The following is a 7,617-nucleotide window of genomic DNA, read 5'->3' on the forward strand; positions in this document are numbered from 1 at the left end:
AAGCAATGCACACATGCTATGGAATCACAGATGCTGCAGACTTAAGATAACAGGGAAATCTTCCTGAAGGAGGCAAAGCAGGGTAACAGCTTAAACAAGGGCCTCAGGTGACAATCAACAGGGTGAGATTAGGGCACTTTGATGTTGCTATACTTTAAAATTGAGGCAGGGTGTCATAAGGTACATACAGAAATATTTATAAATATAATATGCACATATACACATGTTAGTATATACACATAGATATCCTTGCTCTATCAGCTGAAAGGGTCTGGAGGCAGCAAAAACCTAATGGCAAAGAATATAGCTGGCATGCAGACTTGGATTCTAATACTGTTCTTCAATAAAAGGAATCAAAGATCCCTGGAGAAATGACTGATTTTTAGGACTGGTGAAGCAAATATTCAAGATGAGCATTGAGCATCTTGTAGTTCCATAAAAAATTGCTCAAAATGAAGATGTATGTATGGATGGATGGAAGGGAAGGAGGGACAATGATGAATATGTGTTAAATGGACATGGGAGATAACTAAAGGAGCCTCTTTTAGCCAAATCTTAAATATTTTGAGCAACAAAATAATGTAGTATTGAGTTATATCCCAAGGGAAAAAAATCCATGAATCCATATTCTAAATAGTTTATGTAGATTCTTCACCCTCAAGGAATTCCCCACTGCTTATGTGTAGGCTGCATATAGTGACTTTCTTCCAAGTACATAATGGGAATGAAGAAGGAAGAGAAACTTTACAGGGAAGAAACCTTACAAATACTTTTTTGGTAGGTTCAAGGTCAACAGACACAGTGCTGCCATATTGACAGTATGAATCCTTGATATGATAAAATGGCACTTTACTTCTGTGATCTTCCTCCTGAAAATCCACAACTCTAATCCAGTTATTGAAAAAACACATGAATCCTGACTGAGGGTACATTTTGCAAAATATCTATACAGTATTCCTCAAAACTGCCAACATCATCAAAAACAAGGAAAGTGAGATTTGTTAGTCAAAAGCCTAAAGAGACATGATAACTAAATGGAATAGAGTATTCTGGATGGGATCCTAGAACAGAAAAAGAACACTTGGTAAAAAAATTTTAAATTTCTAAAGTAGACTTTCTCCCTCAAGTGCATTGGTAGCAATGCCTCCCAGGCTAAACCGGTTCCAAGACTTGAAGATACTGGAAATCTACTTAGATCCAAATTCATTTCCAAGGCCAAGGATGTGCAACTGGGGTCCTGGATTGTTGAGAGCATTCAGATTCCCTGAAAACCTCAACACAGAATTTTCTGTAGGTTGGACCTAAAGATGACAATGAGCACAAGAAAGCATTGTGGTGAGACAGTAAATACTAGAAGTGAACTCAGGAAGTGAACTCAGGAAACAACTTCTACCCTCGAGAAATCAGTGGTAGCAGAGCCTGTGGAACTCCTGGAAGCTGCTGGAGATGAAGTTGTGGACCTCAGCTGTGAATCTTTAGAACCTGTGGTTGTTGACCTTATACACAATGACTCTGTTATGGTTGTTGACAAAAAGAGGAGGCCAAGGAGCAACGCGCAGAGGCTATGCCCAAGACCATGCTGGCAGCTGTGTGGTAAGCAGTGATGACCAAGAATTGTTTAGGGACGGGACTGTGTTTCTGATCACCCATATTCCCAGAAACACCAGGGATAAGGGAGCTATAGAACTTAGGCCCTCTGGTACTTTGAGTTGTCCCATATGTATGACTGGGTACTTGGAGATTGTGCAGAATGGACATCTCACTGTTACTACAGAAGGTGACCTTGTCATCTGTAGCCAGTATCTCAGTGATTCTCTAAAGAATGCTAACACTTCCAAAACTGGTAGGAAAATGATCAGATACCCTATTTATATACAAAGTGTTCAGAGCTGCTCAGGAAGGATGGCTGGAGAGACACAAAACCTGGCTGAGTTCTCCACATAATATCTGCTTGCAATTTCTGAACTCAAGAAAACTATTTCAAAACCAATATCTGATATGTAAACTGTTCTTTTGTTTCCAAGCCCTTCTTATATCCTTTTGTTATTTCCAGTTCAATGTTCTGTAACTGGACTCAAGGGCCCTCCCAGGCCAAGGTCTACATCTCTGCTCCTCTGGGATGGCGCTACTCCAGAGCAGAAGAAAGGGAGTCAAACACACTGGAATTGAGAATTATGGTTCTAGCCTCTTTCTGGAAACTTCACGTTTGCCAGTTCAAGTGCTGGCTATTCTGCACTTCTGACCCAGCTTCCCACTAATGCACCTTGAGGGGAGTGGCTGATGGCACAAGTACTTGGGTTCTTGCCACTCACCTCAGAGAACCAGATAGAGTTTCTAGCTCCTGGCTTTTGCCTGGCCTATCCCTGGTTGTTGTGGGCATTTGGGTAATGAACGAGTACATTTGCTCGTTCATTACCCAAATGCCAGCTTGTTCTCTCTCTTGCTCTTGCTCCCCCACCCATCTCTTTGTCTTTCAAATAAACATTTTTTAAAAATTTATATTTGCATTAGCTAATTCCTATTTTTTGCTTTCAATATATGTCGTTGAATTTAAAGTGAGTTTCAATAAATACCATGTAGTTAGATTGAGGGTTTTTTTTTTTTAGTTTTTATTTATATTATTTACATGGAAGACAGAAACAAACAGAGCAAGAATCACAGAGAGAGAGAGAGAGAGAAAGATCTTCCATCTGCTGGATTGCTCCACAAATGCCTATAAAAGCTGAGGTTAGGCCAGGCCAACGTTCAAGAGATGGGAACTCAATCTGGCCTTCTCATATCGATGGCAGGAACCCAAGAACTTGAGCCATCAGCTGCTGCCTCCCTTGGTTCGCATTAGCAGCAAGTTGGTTAAAGTCAAGCCAGATCTTGAACACAGATACTCCAATATGAGTTGAGGGCATCTCATGAGACATCTTCACTGGTACACCAAACACCTGCCTTGGGTTAGCTTTTTATCCATTCTGTCAATATTCCTCTTTTAGTTGATTTATTTAGACCATTATCCATTAATATAATTATTGAGATTTTTTCCCACTTTGTTTTTTCTCCTATCTTCTGGTGGATTCATTTCTTAGAAGTCTATTTTTAAATATCTTTGGTATTTTTGAGTGCATCTCTTTGTATAACATGTTAAATGGCTGTTGTATCTATATACATAATTTACCACAGTATACTTATATCATTGTAGCTTCAAGTGAAGTGCACTTCAAGTGTACACTTCAAGTGAAGTGTAGAAACCTTATTACCTTTTTAAGTCCCTTCACCCTTCCCTTCCTAGATTATTCCCTCTGCATACATTACATCATCTGTCATAATTTTAAAGATCCATGCAGGACATGAAATAAAACCTCATGAAAATTCAATATTTTTTCAACTTTTATTTAATAAATATAAATTTCCAAACTACAACTCTTAGATTATAGTGGCTTTTCCCCCCCATAACCTCCCTCCCACCCACAGACATCCCATCTCCCACTCCCTCTCCCACCCCATTCTTCATCAAGATTCATTTTCAATTATCTTTATATACAGAAAATCAACTTAGTATATACTAAGTAAAGATTTCAACAGACTGCACCCACACAGATACACAAAGTATAGAGTACTGTTTGAGTAGTAGTTTTACCATTAATTCGCATAGTACAGTACATTGAGGACAGAGATCCTACATGGGGAGTAGGTGCACATTGATTCTCGTTGTTGATTTAACAATTGACACTCTTATTTATGACATCAGTAATCACCCGAGGACCTTGTCCTGAGGTGCCAAGGCTGTGGAAGCCTCTTGAGTTCACAAACTCTGACCTTATTTAGACAAGACCACAGTCAAAGTGGAAGTTCTCTCCTCCCTTCAGAGAAAGTTACCTCCTTTTTGATGGCCCATTCTTTTCGCGGGATCTCACTCACTGAGATTTCTCATTTAGGTCTTTTTTTGCCACAATGTCTTGGCTCTCCAGGACTGTGAAACTCTCATGGGTTTTTAGCTAGATCTGAATGCCTTAAGGGCTGATTCTGAGGCCAGAGTGCTATTGAGGACATCTGCCATTCTATGGGTCTGCTGTGTATCCTACTTCTCATGTTGAATCATTCTCTCCTTTTTAATTCTATCAGCTCTTATTAGCAGACACTAGTCTTGTTTATGTGATCCCTTTGGCACTCAATCCTATCATTATGATCAATTATGAACTGAAACTGATCACTTTGATTAGTAAGATGGCATTGGTAGATGCCACCTTGATGGGATTGAATTGGAATCCCCTGGCATGTTTCTAACGCTACCATTAGGGGTAAGTCCAAGTGAGCATGTGCTGAACTGTACATCTCCTCCCTGTCTTATTCCCACTCTTATATTTAACAGGGATCACTATTCATTTAATTTTAAATGCCTTAGAATAATTGTGTGTTAATTAAAGAGTTCAATCAATGGTATTAAGTAGAACAGAAAAATTCTAAAGAGAATAAAATAGTAAGTTGTTCCTCGACAGTCAGGACAAGGGCTGATCAAGTCATTGTTTCTCATAGTGTCCACTTCACTTCAACAGGTTTCCTTTTAGGTGCTCAGTTAGTTGTGACAGATCAGGGAGAACATATTATATTTGTCCCTTTGGGACTGGCTTATTTCACTCAGCATGATGTTTTCCAGATTCCTCCATTTTGTTGCAAATGACCGGATTTCATTTTTTTTACTGTTGTATAGTATTCTATAGAGTACATGTCCCATAATTTCTTTATCCAGTCTTCTGTTGATGGGCATTTAGGTTGATTCCAGGTCTTAGCTATTGTGATTGAGCTGCAATAAACATTGAGGTGCAGACAGCTCTTTTAGTTTCCAATTTAATTTCCCTTGGGTAAATTCCAAGGAGTGGGATGGCTGGGTCATGTGGTAGGGCTATATTCAGATTTCTGAGGAATCTCCAAATTGTCTTCCATAGTGGCTATTCCAGTTTGCATTCCCACCAACAGTGGATTAGTGTGCCTTTTCCCCCACATCCTCGCCAGCATCTGATGTTAGTTGATTTCTGTATGTAAGCCATTCTAACTGGGGTGAGGTGAAACCTCATTGTAGTTTTGATTTGCATTTACCTGATGGCTAATGATCCTGAACATTTTTTCATATGTCTGTTGGCCATTTGGATTTCTTCTTTTGAAAAATGTCTATTTAGGTCCTTGGACCATCTCTTGAGTGGGTTGTTTGTTTTCACGTTGTGGAGTTTCTTGATCTCTTTGTAGATTCTGGTTATTAAACCTTTATCGGTTGCATAATTTGCAGATATTTTTCCCATTCTGTCAGTTGCCTCTTCACTCTCCTGACTGTTTCTTTTGCAGTACAGAAGCTTCTCAATTTGATGTCATCCCAATTGTTAATTTTGGCTTTGACTGCCTGTGCCTTCCAGGTCCTTTCCAAGAAGTCTTTGCCTGTGCCTGTATCTTGCAGGGTTTCTCAGATGTTCTCTAATAATTTGATGGTATCAGGTCATAGATTTAGGTCTTTAATCCATGCTGAGTGGATTTTTGTGTAAGGTGTAAGGTAGGGGTCTTGCTTCATGCTTCTGCATGTGGAAATCCAGTTTTCCCAGCACCATTTGTTGAATAGACTGTCCTTGCTCCAGGAAATGGTTTTAGCTCATTGATCAAATATAAGTTGGCTGTAGATGTTTGGATTGATTCTTGGTGTTTCTTTTTTTTTATTTAACTTTTATTTAATGAATATAAATTTCCAAAGTATAGCCCATGGGTTACAATGGCTTCCCCCCTCCCACAACTTCCCTCCCGCCCGCAACCCTCCCCCCTCCCGCTCCCTCTCCCCGTCCATTCATGTAAAGATTCATTTTCAATTCTCTTTGTATACAGAAGATCAGCCCAGTATATATTAGGTAAAGATTTCAACATTCTGCCCATATAGCAACACAAAGTGAAAAAACTACCATTGGATTACTAATTATAGCATTAAACAGCAATGTACAGCACACTAAAGACAGAGATCCTACATAATTTTTTTTAAATTAATTAATTTTCTATGCCATTTCCACTTTAACACCAGTTTTTTTTTTTATTTCCAATTCTCCCCATATACAGAAGATCACTTCAGCATATAATTAGCAAAGACCTCATCAGTCTGTGCCCACACAGAAACGCAAAGTATAAAAATACTGTTTCAGTACTAGTTATAGCATCACTTCGCTTTAGACGACACAGCACCAGCCATAGCATCACTTGGCCCTAGACGACACATTAGGGACAGATCCCACATGGGGTGTAAGTACACAGTGACTCCTGTTGCTGATTTAACAACCCGACACTCCTGTTCATGGCGTCAGTAATCTCCCCAGGCTCTAGTCATGAGTTGCCAGATTCTTGGTGTTTCAATTCTGTTCCATTGGTCTATCCATCTGTTTCTGTACCAGTACCATGCAGTTTTGATTATAACTGCCCTGTCGTATGTCTTGAAATCTGGTATTGTGATGCCTCCTGAGTTGTTTTTGTTGTACAAGATTGCTTTATCTGTTCAAGGCAACTTGTGCACCCATACGAATTTCAGCATCATTTTTTTCTAGATCTGAGAAGAATGTCTTTAGTATTTTGATTGGTATTGCATTGAATCTATAAATTGCTTTTGGGAGAATGGACATTTTGATGATATCGATTCTTCCAATCCATGAGCATGGAAGATTTTTTTCCATTTTTTGATATCCTCTTCTATTTCTTTCTGTAAAGTTTTATAATTCTCATCATATAGATCTTTGACATCTTGGGTTAAGTTTGTTCCAAGGTATTTGATTGTTTTTGCAGATATTGTGAATGGGATTGGCCTTAGAATTTTTTTCTCGGCCTGTGTATACAAGGCTGTTGATTTTTGTGCATGGATTTTATATCCTGCTACTTTGCCAAACTCTTCTATGAGTTCCAATAGTCTCTTAGTAGAGTTCTTTGGGTCCCCTAAATAAAGAATCATATCGTCTGCAAAGAGGGATAGTTTGAGTTCTTCCTTCCCAATTTGTATCCCTTTAATTTCTTTTTCTTGCCTAATAGCTCTGGCTAAGACTTCCAGAACTACATTGAATAGCAGTGGTGAGAGTGGGCATCCCTGTCTGGTACCAGATCTCAGTGGAAATGCTTCTAACTTTTCCCCATTCAATAGGATGTTGGCCGTGGGTTTTTCATATATTGCTTTGATTGTATTGAGGAATGTTCCTTCCATACCTAGTTTGCTTAGAGTTTTCATCATGAAAGGGTGTTGTATTTTATCAAATGCTTTCTCTGCATCTATTGAGATAATCATATGGTTTTTCTTCTTTAGTTTGTTAATGTGGTGTATCACATTGATTGATTTGCGAACATTGATCCATTCCTGCATACCAGGGATAAATCACACTTGGTTTGGGTGGATGATCTTTCTGATATGTTGTATTCTATTGGCAATAATTTTATTGAGGATTTTTGCATCTATGTTCATCAGGGATATTGGTCTGTAATTCTCTTTTATGCTGCATCTTTCTCTGGCTTAGGAATTAAGGTGATGCCGGCTTCATAGAATGAATTTGGGAGGATTCCCTCTTTTTTGATTGTTCTGAATAGTTTGAGAAGAATTGGAGTTAGTTCTTCTTTAAATTTCTG

At 38.8% G+C, this 7,617-nt stretch overlaps 1 pseudogene; it reads left to right on the top strand.

Annotated features, from left to right (window-relative positions):
• The first annotated feature begins 1,313 nt into the window (after positions 1-1,313).
• On the top strand, positions 1,314-1,944 carry LOC133752485 (E3 ubiquitin-protein ligase RNF4-like; annotated as a pseudogene).
• The last annotated feature ends 5,673 nt before the right edge of the window (positions 1,945-7,617 follow it).

Source organism: Lepus europaeus, chromosome X (assembly GCF_033115175.1).
Source record: "Lepus europaeus isolate LE1 chromosome X, mLepTim1.pri, whole genome shotgun sequence".
In the NCBI taxonomy this organism is placed as follows: domain Eukaryota; kingdom Metazoa; phylum Chordata; class Mammalia; order Lagomorpha; family Leporidae; genus Lepus; species Lepus europaeus.